The sequence below is a fragment of the Myxocyprinus asiaticus genome, chromosome 45, assembly GCF_019703515.2.
Source record: "Myxocyprinus asiaticus isolate MX2 ecotype Aquarium Trade chromosome 45, UBuf_Myxa_2, whole genome shotgun sequence".
In the NCBI taxonomy this organism is placed as follows: domain Eukaryota; kingdom Metazoa; phylum Chordata; class Actinopteri; order Cypriniformes; family Catostomidae; genus Myxocyprinus; species Myxocyprinus asiaticus.
In genome coordinates, this window is record NC_059388.1 from 18,652,152 (window position 1) to 18,669,637 (window position 17,486).

Genomic DNA, 17,486 nt, shown 5'->3' on the forward strand with positions numbered 1-17,486 from the left:
TTAATAAATGCTGTAAAAGTTTTGTTCATTATTAGTTATGTTAACAAATGGAACCTGATTGTAAAGTGTGACTGAGTAATTAGATTACAGTTACTAATTACTAAGTAATCAGATTACACCCAACACTGCCCCACAAACACAAACATCCCTTTATAATTCTGTCTTTTTAAACAGAACTCTTCTTGTCTACGTACTACATCTATACACAACAAAACATGCTACTTCAATCAATTACTCTCTCTTGTATCAGCATTTAACATGTCAAACATATTTTATTTAAAACCAACAGTATATTATATTCTATTCTCTTGCTCCTCCCCACTGGGACATTCATCTTCAAAACAACAGGCGTAAACAAATTGGCAAAAAAAAAAAAAAAGAAAAGAAAAAGTGGGCAAATAAAAGAGGTGGGCATAAATGTGTTGTCATACACAAATTGTGCCTCCATCCTCAAGACGAGTCTCTTGATTATGATTTACAGTGGTATGGCCTTAATCTCAGCCTGAGCCTGAGAGAGATTACCGCAAATCAGCGGGGGCCCAAGGGGGACCTCAAGGGTGTTTGATGCACGGTCACAGCAAATAACTATTTCTGAATTCTTCTTTCACTTTGAAAACTGCCTTTTTTCCTGACACGTTTGTAGAGTGACACAGTAAATACGGATTGTGCTGCTGAGAGAGAGAGAGAGAGAGAGAGAGAGAGAGAGAGAGAGAGAGAGAGTGAGAGAGAGAGAGAGAGAGAGAGAGTGACCTCCTTCTGGTCAGTCGGTCAGGTCCATACAAGTCCCGTGTCTACATACATCAGTTGTTGGAGACGTTTGCTCCACTGATGTTCGTAAAACTCACACAGGTTCCCGTGAACATTCACACCTGGCGGTTCATCTGAAACTCAGCCTACAGGGCGTGGAAAAGCTAGGAATTGTTTTCGACGCTGGATTCCCAACTCGTCGTCCATACTTGCGTAGTTCTTCGGATTTACACAAACAAATTGTATTGCCTCCCCGGCTTTTTTGCAAGGAATATTTTTTCCCCCTATTAGCTTCATTCGTCGTTTTGGTTGCCGAATAATGTAAAGCTTTCATCTCGATCGGTCTCGGGGGGTTTTGATCGGTAGTTTGCGAAAAGAAACCTTGATTTGGCATCGCGAGTTCGTCCCCGAAAGGTGAGTGACTGTTCCAACTTTCAGTTTGACTGTATTTGTTTGTAAGTGTTTAAAACAATATTTGGCCGCTTCATTTGCTTGAGCACGTTTCCGACTTTCATCGCAACTATTATACATGATTAGGATTCTCGCGACCCTATTTACATTGGGAAGCAGTCATGGTTGTTGTCGCTTCTAAAGCTTTTTCACACTTGTAAATCTCAGAAGAGAACTATGATAATCAAGAGCCTCTGATATGTAACTGTGACGTAGCCTATTGTTTCAATTTTTGCCCGCTGATTTTTTTTTAAATGTTTAAAGACATTTAAAAACAAGATCAGTCACCCGCGGGGGGGTCGCGAGAATTAGAAAAGAATGTGGAAAGACATGTGACGTTGATTGGCCGTTTACATCGAACGCGTTCTTGCGCTGTAGAAATGGAAAAGAACGCAGGTGTTTTTGATAGTTGACGTTCTTTTTAACTTGACACGGCGTCTCATAAACGCGACGCAACGGTCAAACACGTCCATCCAGTAGATGTTTACTCAGAATAACAACTGAAAGCGCAGACGTTCGGTATGAACGTCACGTCTCTGATATGTAACTTTGTGACATTGTTTAAATATTAAACGTTTAAAAAAACAGTGGAAAGACACGCAACGTTGATACAATGTCAGACGAATCATCTTCCGTCCAGTTAATCTATGCAACACGGATTTGCCTTCAAACATTGAGCTTTGTAGAAGAAACGGGCTTGTCGAGCTTCACATAAAACAAGTTTGCAGGCTCAAACTGCTCTCATAGACTTTTACTCCTAGTGTTGGCTGTTTTAGTGTTTGTTTAAATCCTTAACACTCTACTGATGTTCTGCTTGAAATGCTTCTAAAGGCTAATCCCACCCGAAATGGTTTTTACCATGTAAAACAAGAATTTAATAATAGAATCCTCAGTATTGCATGTTGTGTTCGACTGGCCATGAAACATTTGTTACAGCTCATGCATTGAGCCTTCCAAGCAGAGAACTACACAGCCATTCTCTGTTCATTTCATTACCATCGGAAATTATTTGCAACAGAAGTTTTAGTAACTTTCATTTCATTTTCTTCTGGATTGTTTATTCTTCCAGTTACATCCAGCTCTTACATTATAGAGGCTATTGTGATCAAATCAACTGTAATGAGGTAATCAGATTTCCCTCTGCCTTGTAATTGGATGGCGCATTGCTGTTTGTATGTGGTGGAGTTCATTGCTGGTACAATACACAAATGTTTTTGATCAGTTTTAATGTTTGCAGATGAGTTAAAGACTTGCAATACAGAGTTGCTCAACTGCTTGTTCTATTTACTTTAGAGTTGTAGTTGAAGCATATGAGCAGGTAGAAAATGAAACCTACATTCGAGATGTAGTTTAGTCTGGTGGTGAAGTCCAAGTGCATACTATATGTGGCTTAAACATTGGCAATGCTCACCAGCTCTCATGATAAGTTGTACGAACTTGAATAGCTGGAATGGACACTGAATGACCACAGAGGGCAGGTTTTGGCAAATGGATTTAGGATTTCTGGGAAATATCTCCAATGCTATATACTTAATCCTTACACATAAACCACATAGCCTTAAATCTAATCCCTCGATTAAACCCTAAGTCTATTTCGACCACAGCCTCATCATTTCATATAAAAATTAAGGGGTGTTTTTGTGCCATTAATGTCAGTTGACTTATGCAATATCTGTAATAAGTAAAATTACCACTGTCTCAGTGTATTATTAACAATTAACATTTGTTGCCTGAACATGTTTAGGTTGTGACTTTGATTTGGGGTAATTACTATCTAGAAATATCCCAAATGAAGTAACATTCAGTTGTCCTGATTATAAGGTCATTTATTATAGTCATCAGTGAGTGTATATATAAACGGGCACAAAAGTTTGTTTGGATTCCTCCAAAAGAAAATCATCCGGTTGCTTGAGTGATTCAGAGCAGGAAGTCCTCCGGCCCCCTCAAGGTCAAAGATCAGTGGTCAAAAACAGAGAGAGCGAGAGAGAGAGAGAACTCTTTTTATCCATTTTCTTCCTCCAGTGCTCCATTCTTCATCACGTATGAGCAATGACTGTGTTTATTTGTGGTTTTTTTTTTTTTTTGCTTGGGAACATGCAAACAGTACACAGTGGCCTTATTCATGGATTTTCTAAGGACTTTGTGTATATATGGTCTGTTATTTTGTACATGTCACGCATAGAACGTGCAGCATGCTTCTCTATTAGTGTTGATTAAAGAATGGTGATAAGCATGTGAAACTTGTGTTTTAAGCCCCATCCTCCTGTTTTTGTATCATCCTGTGGTTTGTGATATCAGTGTCCCTTGTTATGTGACTGACAGTGCTGAAGGAGCCATGCTTAATTTTAGTTATTAAAGATAGGCAAGGCATTACGTTTGCTGACAGCATACGTGTATGTGAGTGTGTTTGCGGTGGCAGTGTCCTTGTTCAAACTACGACTCTGTTGGGCCTCCTGAATAAGCCCATCTTTGGTCTGGACATTCGCTTGGTCATCCATACCTCCTGAGCGGCCCACTCGTATATGAGCTGATCACAATGGCTTTGCACCCCATCTTTCTGCATTATGTTTGTTTAGAATACTATCCTTGCTGGATTAATACAGCATGTCAGTAGAATTGCTTATCTACGATCAGTATTTATCGAAGGAGTGCTCTTCATTATGCTTAAAACTGTATTTTAGCTATGTTTAAGAACAGCACTTCCAGTGCAATTGTTCTGCAGAAGAAAGAAAGTCATATACATCTGGGATGGCATGAGGGTGAGTAAATGAGAGAATTGTCATTTTTGGATGAACTATCCCTTTAAGGTCAATTCACCTTTTCATTAGTGCTGTATGTCTCAGAACAGGCTCTTGCATGTTACCTTTCTCTTTCAGCTATTGAAAATGAAGAAAACATGTTGTCAGGCTGAAAAGAACACTTCAGCATTGAGTTCTCATGTATGGTGATGCTAATGGATTTCTGTGGCCGCTAATTTAGGCTTGTGTCACACTAATGGATCTGCACAGGTAAATTGTGCTGAGAATATTGAAAAAGCTGCACAAAAGGCCAATGTATCGAGAATCTGCCACTTCACCACAATGCTAGATACAACCTTGGTTTTCCCATCTGATCAGCATTATTTAATTCAGAATGTGGCCTAAATTCATCATATTTAATTATGGGAAATGGGGTGGAGAGGAATTATGAAAAAAATGGAGACATGGCCGGGCAAGTCAAGATGTCTGTTGGGGTTAGAGCAAGCTAAATCATTTGACGACAGTGCCCTTCTAGGGCATTATCAGGGGACAAAGATCAGTTTTATTTCAGACTTCCTGCTTACCTGATGGCTTGCAACCCTTTCTCGCTCCCGAAGCGTCAAATAAAGCAGGTAAGCCTCGGGCAGTCTCATTAGGGAGCCTTTGGAAATTATCGTGTGCTTAACAGCAATAAGTTTTATTTTACTTAGTGTAATTACATTATCCAATCATATAGATATTTTTGATTCCCTAACCCAACCCCATTTCTAAACCTAACCAATTTTCAACAATATAAAACATGTAACATAACAGACAGGTAAATTTAGTCACAATAATTTGATTTACCTTAAACTTTTATATAGGCATTAATGAGCACCCGACCCCACCTTTACACCTAAACCTGACCAATTCTCAACTCTATAAAAGTAACAAGAAAATAAAAGTACAGTCACAAAAAAAAAATAAATGTAAATAAAAAAATAAAAAAACAATACAGAAGCACTATAATATAATTCCAAACCAGACGATTGCATTGTGTGAGGAACAGAGTGAAACTAGAGGTTTTAATCGCTGGAAAAATCTTCTCCCTTCGTGAATGCAGTGACAGCCTGATCCTAGCTAGGAACTCAACTGGTCACATCTTATTCAAAAGATACATCCGAACTTGAGCTCGGTGCAATCGGTCATGAGACATGCTAGACCCAAAGTTGTAACGCTTCTCGAGGCTGAAATTTTTGAATGTGTTAGAATGATTCAATGCTGGATGCAGAGGGACAGTGATTGGTTAATAAAAACTGAAATTTGGGTCCGTTCTTCACACAAAGTGATTAAAAGACATGGAATACACCCGGAAGGAAACGGGTCACTTCAGCAGAGCAGAATGTGTACAGAAAACAACAGATTAAACATTAACCACTGCTGATTAAAAATTTACCTACACAGCCTAAATGGTGCTCAGTTCAAATGAAATGAAAATCATACTCCAACATGTCATGTCGTGATGACAGAATTGTACCCCAACATGTAATTTCACGATTATAAAATTCTGATGCTCTTTCTGTCAGTCTATTGATGCCAAAGATTTCTAGTTGAAAGCAATGCACTTGCCGGATGCATCTGAAAGTGATGCGTGAGGCTCTTGCACAAGCGGCAGTATTTGATGCCTCAGGAGTGAAAACGTGTTGTGGCTGTGGAGTGCCTGGTGCATTAAAGGAATAGTTCACCCAAAAATGAAAATTTGTTGATAATTTACTCCCCTTAGGCCATCCAAGATGTATTCTTCATCAAAACAGAATTTAAGACTTTTAGGATTTCATTTCAGGCCTCCTCTAAACAATGCAAGTGAATGTACTCCATTTATTGACGGTCCAAAATGCATATTTAGGGTGCATCAAAATAATCCACACGACTCCAGTCGACAAATAAAGTTCTTCTGAACCCAAACAATTGATTATTTTGAGAAACAAAACAATACTTATATACGTTTTAACTACAAATGTTCGCTTCCGTACATCTCTGTGATGTTTGCTCATGAGAGGGATGAAGTAAGCTCATTGGTAAGGTCACGCGTCACGCGGAGGCAGGAAGCGTGTCATTGTTTACAATAGAAACTTGCACAGACCAAAATCAGTTAAACTATTTCAAAACAATATAAAATAAAAAATCATTTCCAAATAATAAAAAAAAAAAAAACAATATAAACAATGACACGCTTCCTGACTCCTTCTCCACGTGACGCGTGACATTACCAACAAGCTTACGTCATCCCTCTCGTGAGCGCGTGTCACAGAGATGTACGGAAGCGAACATTTGTAGTTAAAAAGTTTTTATTTATGGTTTGGAAAACCAAAATCCTCTTTCCTCCTGAAAGTGACTTGAATTTTACATTTGTTCATTTTGTTGTTGGATTGCTAAATGTAGATTGCACTTTCCTTTTACTTGAATTGAACAAGTTCTTTTATTTTGGAGAGATTTTGTGTTGGACTGTAAAATGGAGATTACCAGTTAAGACAGGGCTATATTTGTTGCAGAATAATGCCCTGCAGTGCACACTTTGTTTCTTGTACATTTGTTTGTGTTTAAGAGAAGATGATTTAATAAAATATTGAAATATTAATGAGTTTTTTTATTTGTTTTGGGTTAATTGTTATATTAATCAAGCAATAATTATAAAAAATCTTTAGAATAATCTGCAAATTAGTCGTTAGATTAATAGACTAATCGAAAAAATAAAAATAATCGTTAGATTTAATCGATTAAAAAAAAAAAATCGTTAGTTGCAGCCCTAGACTGCACTGACAAACTATAGCTGGCTAACACAGCAAACATATGTGATAAACAGGAGTGACATGGTCGTCAGGGACAGGATTAACATTATATTAGTTATATTGAAAAGGGAAAATGATGGGGTCATTGTTTATTAACTGTCCAGTATGTATTTCACAAACTAGTTAGCAACTTACCGAGAAGACACCGCTTAACTCCGCATCGCTTAAATCCGCCCTGTCTGCAGAGCCACCGTCAGCTTAGCTCTGTAAACGATGGAGTTGGAGTGTGCTCTGCTGGACAAACTACGTTATGACAACAATTCTAAAGCATTGTTTTCTGCATTATATGTTCTGAAAAAAGTTTTCATATCTGCGCATATCGGTAAAATATACGCAGATACCGATATATCGGTGAAAGGCGAATATCAGCCGATAATATCGGCTGACCGATATACCGGTCGGGCACTAACATGGACCAATGGCAGCAAGAAGGTGTTTAACAGCCGATTAGAAGTTTTCCTAAAAGTTTGCCCAGGCGAGCTGTTACGAACCACCGAAACGAATGCAAAAACACCATCTTTTTGGCCAGATCTAGTTGATGTCACACCTGTTCATTCTTCGATTTCGTATGAAGTATATTCGGGTCTTAATAGTCTCTAACATACTGCCTAACATACACTATATTGCCAAAAGTATTCGCTCACCTGCCTTTAGATGCATAGGAACTTAAGTGACATCCCATTCTTAATCCATAGGGTTTAATATGACGTCAGCCCACCCTTTGCAGCTATAACAGCTTCAACTATTCTGGGAAGGCTTTCCACAAGGTTTAGGAGTGTGTTTATGGGAATTTTTGACCATTCTTCCAGAAGCGCATTTGTGAGGTCAGACACTGATGTTGGACGAGAAGGCCTGGCTCACAGTCTTCGCTCAAATTCATCCCAAAGGTGCTCTGTCGGGTTGAGGTCAGGACTCTGTGCAGGCCAGTCAAGTTCTTCCACACCAAACTCGCTCATCCATGTCTTTATGGACCTTGCTTTGTGCATTGGTGTGCAGTCATGTTGGAACAGGAAGGGGCCATCCCCAAACTGTTCCCACAAAGTTGGGAGCATGGAATTGTCCAAAATCTATTGGTATGCTGAAGCATTCAGAGTTCCTTTCACTGGAACTAAGGGGACAAGCCCAGCTCCTGAAAAACAACCCCACACCATAATCCCTCCTCCACCAAATTTCTCAGTTGGCACAATGCAGTCAGACAAGTACCGTTCTCCTGGCAACCGCCAAACCCAGACTCGTCCATCAGATTGCCAGATGGAGAAGCGTGATTCGTCACTCCAGAGAACGCGTCTCCACTGCTCTAGAGTCCAGTGGTGGCGTACTTTACACCACTGCATCCAACGCTTTGCATTGCACTTGGTGATGTATGGCTTGGATGCAGCTGCTCGGCCATGGAAACCCATTCCATGAAGCTCTCTACGCACTGTTCTTGAGCTAATCTGAAGGCCACATGAACTTTGGAGGTCTGTAGCGATTGACTCTGCAGAAAGTTGGCGACCTCTGCGCACTGTGCGCCTCAGCATCCGCTGACCCCGCTCTGTCAATTTACGTGGCCTACCACTTCGTGGCTGAGTTGCTGTCATTCCCAATCGCTTTCACTTTGTTATAATACCACTGACAGTTGACTGTGGAATATTTAGTAGCGAGGAAATTTCACGACTGGACTTGTTGCACAGGTGGCATCCTATCACAGTACCACGCTGGAATTCACTGAGCTCCTGAGAGCGGCCCATTCTTTCACAAATGTTTGTAGAAGCAGTCTGCATGCCTAGGTGCTTCATTTTATACACCTGTGGCCATGGAAGTGATTGGAACACCTGAATTCAATTATTTGGATGGGTGAGCGAATACTTTTGGCAATATAGTGTATCTCCTCTTGTGTTCCATGAAAGAAAGTCAAACAGGTTTCAAACAACCAGTTTTAGTGAATTAGTAAATATTGTTTAAAATAAGTTTATTTTAGTAAGTTTGTGAATGTCTCATTTGCAGTCATTATATTGAATAATGTATACCAGCATTACTGTTTATTGGCTATCATCCACCCTGATCTGTACACCGATGAGCCAAAACATTATGACCACTCACATGTGAAGCGAATAATGTTGATCATCTCCTAACAAGGCCACATGTCAAGATCTGGGTAGATTAGATGGTAAGCGAACAATCAGTTCTCTTAGTCAACATGTTGAATCCATGAGAAATGGGCAGGAGTAAAGACCTGAGCAACTTTGGCACTCCCGTTCAGCAGTGGTGAGTACCTACTAACAGTGGTCCGAGGAGGGACAAACCACAAACCGGCGACAGGGTGTTGGGCACCCAAGGCTCATCAATGCGTGAGGGTAACAAAGGCTATCTTGTCTGGTCCGAACCGTCAGAGGGTCTGCTGTAGCACAAGTAGGGATGTAACAGTGTCACGGTTTCACGGTATACCACGGTTTTAAAAAGAGACTGTTATCAAACATAGACATTTATAATTCACGGTATTGCATTCATGGTATAACTTGTTTTTTTTTTTTTCTTAAATCCAAGTAAAGAAATGAAAGTTTCAGTTAAATTAAGAGAGAATCGGCTACATTTACACCGCATCATATAAACTTGATCAAATAAATCTCTAACTTGCGACATCCTCCTGTTTCACTCAACCATCACTTCATTTTAAAAGCCAAAGCACATATGCTACACTCAAACAGATGAAAACATCAGTCATAGAGACTATAGAAGCATTTTAAAGTGGCCAATTCAAAATATTTTGCCTTTACAAAGTACTTTATGCAACCAGTTTAAACATTCTGTCCATCATAATATTATTTTTCTGACAAATTCTACGTTTCATAACACTCATAGTAAAAACATTCAGTCAGTGAACGGAATAATTAATACGTAGCTTAGAAGGTTCAAATATCAGAAATATCCACAGATTGACAGTCTCTAACGTTAATGAATTAATAGAATACAAAAGCCATACTGTTTTACTCAGACTAAAAGCTGTTTATTTGTATACTGCATAGAGTTACAAAGCATAGAGATCTGTATATCCTGAGGTAATTTAATCTTCATGAAGGAGCGTGTGTGACTTGAGCAGATGAAGGGAAGTCGGGACTCGGGCGGCTGCTTGCGGATCCTAGTGCCTGCCGAATTAAACCTCTGTCAGTGCGACTTATACAAAGATGCGACTTATGCGATTTTGACCAGGTGCGAGTTATAATCAGGTGTGACTTTATTTCCGGGAAATACGGTATATCATAAATAAATATTAAACTGCTAATCATTTTAGCAAGGCACCTTTAATACCGTGATGCTGCGGTATTTTTGGGAAGGTTATCATACCGTGAACATTTCATACTGTTACATCCCAAGGCACAAGTCACAGAAAATTTTAATGATGGCTACGGGAGGAATGTTTCACAACACACAGTGCATCATACCCTGCTACTTATGGTACTGCATAGCTGCAGACTGGTCAGAGTGCCCATCAATAATTTAATAATTTTTTTTAATTATTTATTTATATTTAATCACACATATACAGTGAAATTCTTTTTTTCACATATCCCAGCTAAGCTGGGGTCAGAGTGCAAGGTCAGCCATGATACGGCGCCCCTGGAGCAGATAGGGTCAAGGGCCTTGCTCAAGAGACCAACAGTGGCATCTTGGCAGTGCTGGGGCTTGAACCCCCAACCTTCTGATCAGTAACAAAGAGCCTTAACCGCTGAGACACCACTGCCCCTATTTTTGCATCATGACCCCTGTCCACCATCGAAAGTGCCTACAATGGGCACTTGAGTGTCGAACTGGATCTTGAAGCAGTGGAAGAACGTCACCTGGTCCGATGAGTCCCGTTTTCTTATACATCACGTGGACGGCTATGTACGTTTGCACCATTTACCTGGGGAAGTGATGGCACCAGGATGCACTGTGGGAAGATGACAAGCCGGTGGAGGGAGTATGATGTCAATTTGACACGTGCCACCTACCTAAACATCGTTGCAGACCAGGTTCACCCCTTCATGGCAATGATATTCCCTGATGGCAGTGGTCTCTTTCAGCAGGATAATGCACCCTGCCACACTGCACACATTGTTCAGGAATGGTTTGAGGAACATGATTAAGAGTTCAAAGTGTTGCCCTGGCCTCCAAATTTCCCATATCTCAATCCGATTGAGCATCTGTGGGATGTGCTGGACCAATAAGACTGCTCCACGGCGGCTCAAACTTGCAACTTACAGGACTTGAAGGATATGCTGCTGATGACTTGGTGCTAGATACAGCAGGACACCTTCAGGAGTCTTGTAGAGTCAATGCCTCACTGGGTCGGTGCTGTTTTGGTGGCACACTGAGAAACAACAGCATATTAGGCAGGTGGTCTAATATCTACACTAGCATCAGTGTATATATATATATATTGGTATTCACCATTAATTATTAGAATTTACCAATTAATAGGTGCCGATAGTTGCGTTTTAGAACTAATGGTTATCAGAAATCTATGTAAATGTTTATTCCTCCGTGTTCCTCTGATAATATTTTTTTAAATTGAAATGTCCCTCGTCAGCAAACACGTCGTGTCTCCAACTTCAAATATTATATATAATAATAATAATAATGATATATATATAGATAGATAGATATAGATATTAGTTTATAAAAAGCGTAATTTGGTAAATTTTAAATATAGAGCATTTTAACGGAGCCACGTCTCCATTTCAAAATAAGAGTCCCTGGTGTGTTTCAGGTTTGTTTAGTGTTGAAAGTCGCATGTTATGCACCCAATCTTTATTTCTGATTATTATTGGGATTTTGGTTGAAAAAAAAAAAGACTTCATCTGGGATTTTATTTATATTGGACTTTATGTCTGTGCTGACTAAGAAAATGTTGTAACATTCTATGAATGAATTGTAAAAACTATTCAAGCAATCGGTATCTGCCTTTCCCACCACCTTAGTTATCGGTATTTGCCAAATCCACTATTGATCGAGCTATTGAATATAAGTCAAAGAATATCAAAATTGGTCTAAAGTACTTGGGGTGACATTCGCATTGAATTGTATAACTTGGAAGTGCAGAAAATGTCAGATTACCCTAATTCACCCTAGAAGTGAGGTTGTTTTTTTTTTTTATCACCTTGTTTAACCTCATCCTTGAGTTATATATTTTTAGACCAGAACGATCCCATTCTTGGATAGAAATGCTTTTAAACTGGATTGTTTTTAAGATCAGGGCTTCAAAAGCTTTTGATGAAAAAAACAAAACAAAACATGATGTTCATTATGGTGTAACAACTTTGTGTTAAGGTCAGAGTCATCAACACTTCCTGTGTTTGTTTTGTTGTGTAGTTTCTGACAAACTGGATCTGTATGAGGCCCCTCATCCTGTGCACAGTGAGTCGATGAATAGGCATGTCTGCTGTGTGTTTATTGCCATGCTTGGCATGTCAGTGGGTGGGGTTTAGTGCATGTAAGAGCATTAGGCATTCTGTCTAAATATTTTATCGTATTAATTATTAACTCAGTATCAGCATAATTCGGAGTGATATAGTGAATTATAATCGTAATAACTCTGGTGTGCGAGTGTGTGCGTTCAGGCTTATAACGTGAGCCACTCGGCTTTTAAACGGTTTGTTTAGGAACCTGTCGCCAACCACAGATCCATAGTGTCCTCCTGTGGTATCGTGGCAGGTGTGTGCTTTTCTGTCAGGGAAGACAGTGTGGGAAAACATATGGGTGGAGTCAGCAGGTGACAAAGAGTTTGTGTTAACAGTGAGACCAGAGGTGTGATCACACATGTTTTCTTGCATATGAGTGACAGCTGTAAGTCTTCTAGGGACACACACAGAGACACACACAAATTACACATCTTAAATTGTAATCGGTTTTGTAGTCTTTTAGATTAAATTTTTAATGTATCTAATTTGATTACTTATGGATTACTTTTGGATTAGTTCATGTTTTGAAGTACCATTTTATACTCCTTTCATTAAACACATATATATATATAAAAAGTTTTTCCAAGCAATTTTTTGAAAGTCAAGATGGATACGTAATGTAATTGTTATGTAATCATGTAATCTGATTGCATTACATTTTTAAATATGCTTAATGTAATAAGTACATGATTTGTCCATTTTGATTACGTAATCCAGATTACATGTAGACCATTACTACCCAACATTGTTTACTCAGTTGCTTGAGATTGTCATTCATCTTTTATGGATTTTGGTGCTTGAACAACGAGTGCTGTACTTTTTGCTTCAGTTCAACGTAGAGCCATAGAAATAACGTAAAGCATAGGAATGTCAGTTTTATTACAAAAATGATGTCTATCGTTACACAAAAACCCTTGCAGTCTACAAGTGGAGATCCTTACAAATGAAACAAGTTATAGGCTTAAATTCTCAGCTGTTTCTGTGTTTTTCATCTTGGTTGAATAGGAGTAATCAGTGTGTTGACTTATTTAGCCTTCTCTCAAACTTGCTCTAAGTAGTGGTAAATCTCTTTTCTCCCCAAAAATATTAATGTGAAAAATGCCACTGATAATATAAATTCTTGCCATTAAGATATCGAGTATTGGGAGGTAAAATATTGCAGTACATAAAATGAGTTCCCCCTCCCACGTCTTATTTCTAATGTAATCATGATCTCTCTTAAGCTTTGCTTGTTCTGAAGAAAATGACCAGCGTTTTTCTGAATCCAGCATTGTCTGCAAGCTCTTGAGGGTCAGGTTGCGCTCTATGAATGCTAAAGCTCTTTCAGCTTGAAACACAAGGACTTTGACCCAGGTTTTTCAACGTTACACAATTCTAACAAAAGTCCATTGACTGAGCAGTTATTGAACAAGGTGCTTGTCCTTACAGACTTGCATTTAGTGTCACACTCTGTTTTTGTGTGTGTGTTGGTGGGGAGGTGGGGGCCTCTGTATTCAGGGTATGGTCTGACTGTTTTAGGAGGCCTCCAAGAATGAAACTATTGCTGTCTTAAAGAGACTCCAACCGAGCTTTCCCTTCCAGCTTGTCTTTCATTCAGGGACCCTAAAATAACAAAAACATACTCTACTTGTTGCCTGCCAAGGAGGCAGAGGGAGAGAGAGAGAGAGGTGGGAACATCTATTGCATTCTGCCCTAATGCCAGTCAAGTGCTTTTCATTTGCAGAACTTCAAAGCAGACACTCTTTTCTGCATTTAGCTGTATCTGATTTGGATGATCAATGCACTTGCACAACAGTGTCACTAGATAAGCCACGTAGCACTGAACAGGAGCCTCAGACGTGCAAAATTTGCCTGCACACTTTATATAAATGCATTCCATTGAGTCATCTATTAGGTCTATATCTGAATACACAGAAACACTTGGAATCGTCCTCTGTATTTGTCCCTGGTCAAAAAAGAAGCCCTTGTGAAGTGACGTATGACTGATTCGTTCTATGAAATGTGTGCTTTTCCTACTTTGATCAAATGGGTTTTAAAGCAATTTTTGGTCATCTTATTATTCTAGCAGATGAATAATGCATTTAAGTGTTAATGCCATCTAAAGCTAAATTAATATATTTTGTTATGTATTGGAATATAATTATGGGTTTAGAAAGGTTACTGGGTTGACTAACAGAGATGATAGTTTTACGCTCAAAATCATATAAGGATGCTCTGATCAGGATTTTTACAGCCGATACTGATCTCGATACAGATACTTTGACCTTTTATCAGGATCTTTGTAATAACTGGCTTTATGTAAGCTTTCTGCACACTGTCACTATTAATTGAATTTTCCTCTTCCCAGTAATATAATTTTGCCTAGTTTTTGCTGACAAAAACAGATAAAGTTTAAAAGGCTTATTAAAGTAATAAGTATAAGCTAACAAAATTTCTATATTAAGATAAAAAATGAGGCTTAGTGTCAAACTGAAGACAAAATGATAACCCATATGTGCAGTTAAACTTAATGTGACATTTTTGGTTATTGATTAGTTGTCTTTATATAATTATTATTATGCCTTATTTTAATACGATTTTATTTTTGAATTATATTTAATACATTATATTATGGTATCCTAATATTGTATAAAAATTATTATATTAATAAATTCCTTCCCTGCCTATTCATTTAGTTGGATGATTTGTATTAATAGTTATTTTTTCACTTGTTGATGCTTGAACTTTAATGAGAGGAATACATGCTCTCTCATGAGGGCAAGAGATGACAGGAGAGAGGAGAAAGAGTGCATGTTTCTGGAATCTACAGGTGCTACTATTGTTAATGCCATTTAATCGGGAGATATTTAATGAAGATGTTTGAATTACACCACATCATGTAACTCGCGTTATTACTGAGATGCCTATGCCCAGCTAGACTGAGAAACTGTTGCCATGAACGATAATAAGGACCGTTTCTCAGCTCGTGCTGTTTTCCCTTTGCCTTGTTGCATGTGAAACACCACATTAACAGTACAGTACACAAACTTTTCATATTCGCCATACCTCTCCTACTGCATCGTTCTTAACTGCTGAATCATATTTGTTGTCTTACAACTCTATGCCAGTTTTCCCCACACTCCGTGATGCCATTACAGTGCTGCTCAAGTCTTAAAGGAGCCACGTGTCTTTGCGATGTGAGTGATCGGTTTATGTGATCGGCCAAATTACCAATCACTGATCGAGTCATAGGACATGAATATCGGCCGATCGATCGGAGCATCGCTAAAATCAAAACTACAAGGTGCTTCTTTGAGACTTTAATATTGATATTCTACAAATATCCACTTTCAAGATGTTTACTATACAAAATCATGGGAACAGGGTTGTCATTTAAAGGGATAGTTTACTTAAAAATATTCTCTCATCATTTACTCACTCTTATGCCATCCCAGATGTGTATGACTTTATTATGCTGACATTTTTAGAAGAATATCTCAGCTCTGTAGGTCCATACAATGCAAGTCAACAGGGTCCAAAACTTTATAGCTCAAAAAGCATATAAAGGCAGCATAAAAGTAATCCATACGATTCCAGTGGTAAAATCCATGTCTTCAGAAGCGATATGATGTGTGTGAGAAACAGATACATTTTCCTTATAAACTTAAGTGGCCATTAAAATTATTCATTGCCTCATTTATTTATTCACAACCTTTATTGCCCTAGAAAATGTATTTAACTCACTTTTTAACACCACGATGATTTCAGAGTGAATCTGTACATCAGCTGGACATTTATAATATGGGTGGAAGTCCTTTTTTACCATACATGTCCACTTTCAAACAGCCCTCCTAAGCGCTCTTATTTTTCACCTACTGGGCAGGGAGGAGAATTTATAGTAAAAAATGACTTAAATATTGATTTGTTTCTCACCCATTATTAATGCATTTTTTATTTATTTTTTGTCTGGTCTGTCTGTTTCTTTGTTTAGAAAAGCTGCTTAAAGCAACTGCAGGTTGGCCCTTTGTGTCTGTGATATGTAGCAGTGAATTGCTCCTCGATAACATTGACACAACAGGATTTAATTCCTCCACGGGCATCAGTGGTGGTGCTGTTAATCCTCAAACAGTCCAATTTCCTCCTTTAATTTTAATTATCTTCTTTAAAATACTGCTAATATTTCATCCTGCTGAGCTCTGCCAATAGCCCTGAGCTGTAGGATATTTCCTCCCCCTGTTTTCCCAGGATCAGTAATATTAATTATGGAGACAGCCTGCTTCTGGGGTTTGAAGTGAGATGATATGTGTGTGTCAGTTGAAAGGGTGTGCTTTTATGCAAAATTTCTGCAATTGTGTTGAGGGCCTGGAATGATTGGATTAGTGCTTTTTTGTATGCTTGAATGTGTTTGTTAACTTATTTAGGGAATGTGTGGGGAAAGCATGGTACATGAATAACAGCTAGAGATGAAGGTCATTTAAATTGCCCCAACTGTCAGATCATGGGGTGGAGTCACAGCAGCCTGGGTTGTCATGGTCGCAAATGATCACTGTATCCTTGACAGAAGGGAATCTCCACCTTAGATTCCTGATGGGAATGTCCCAAGTTATGAAAGCTTGGGAAAGGAACTTACAAATACATGCCCCAGTACATTAGTCATGCTGTTCAGCATGATTCATATGGCTTCACTGCTTGATTTTATATGTCTGTATTAATGGTTGACTGATACAGGCTTTATAATGCCAAATCTAGAGAACAGTATGGCCGATATAAGAGATGCGGGAGAGAGAGGTTCGCTAACTGGGAGGTGAATGACCTGGTAACTGATTGACCTCCACTTGCCTCCAGTTGCATTTAATGGTCACTAAATCACCCTGTGCTCCCTGCTGAGAGACCTTAGTTACAGACTACAAAGAGTGTGTGATAAGTGTGTACTCCTGCACATCATTCCAACACACATGCATGGGTTATGCACAGATCAGTGGCGACAGCATATAGCACTTTAAAGGGGCTAAAGTTTTACAATTTCTGAAGAAAATGTCATTGCCATGATGCCATGGTGTTATGGATGGATGTCAGGGCATCTCAGGTGTTTTAAATGGTTTTCAGCATGCTGTGATGTGGTTGCTAGGGTTTTCTGGGTTGTTGCTAGGGAATTGCTAGGTGCTTGCATACTGGCCCAAATAAAAAAAAGCCCACCCCACCAAATCTTCAATGTCTGTGGGCTTTTTTTTTCCCCATCAGTTTTGTACTCTATAAAAAAAAAGTTTAATACTTAAGGTTGTGGTTTTGTTAGAATCCCTAACCTTAAGTATGAACAATAGTAA

General features: G+C 38.9%; 1 protein-coding gene across 1 annotated transcript in view; it reads left to right on the forward strand.

Annotated features, from left to right (window-relative positions):
- The first annotated feature begins 778 nt into the window (after positions 1-778).
- LOC127435038 (plexin-B2-like) overlaps positions 779-17,486 on the forward strand; it is a 160,504-nt gene continuing 143,796 nt past the window's right edge. The window contains exon 1 of the mRNA XM_051688169.1: positions 779-1,161. The gene's annotated coding sequence lies outside the window, so the exon portion shown is untranslated. The remainder of the gene's footprint in view (positions 1,162-17,486) is intronic.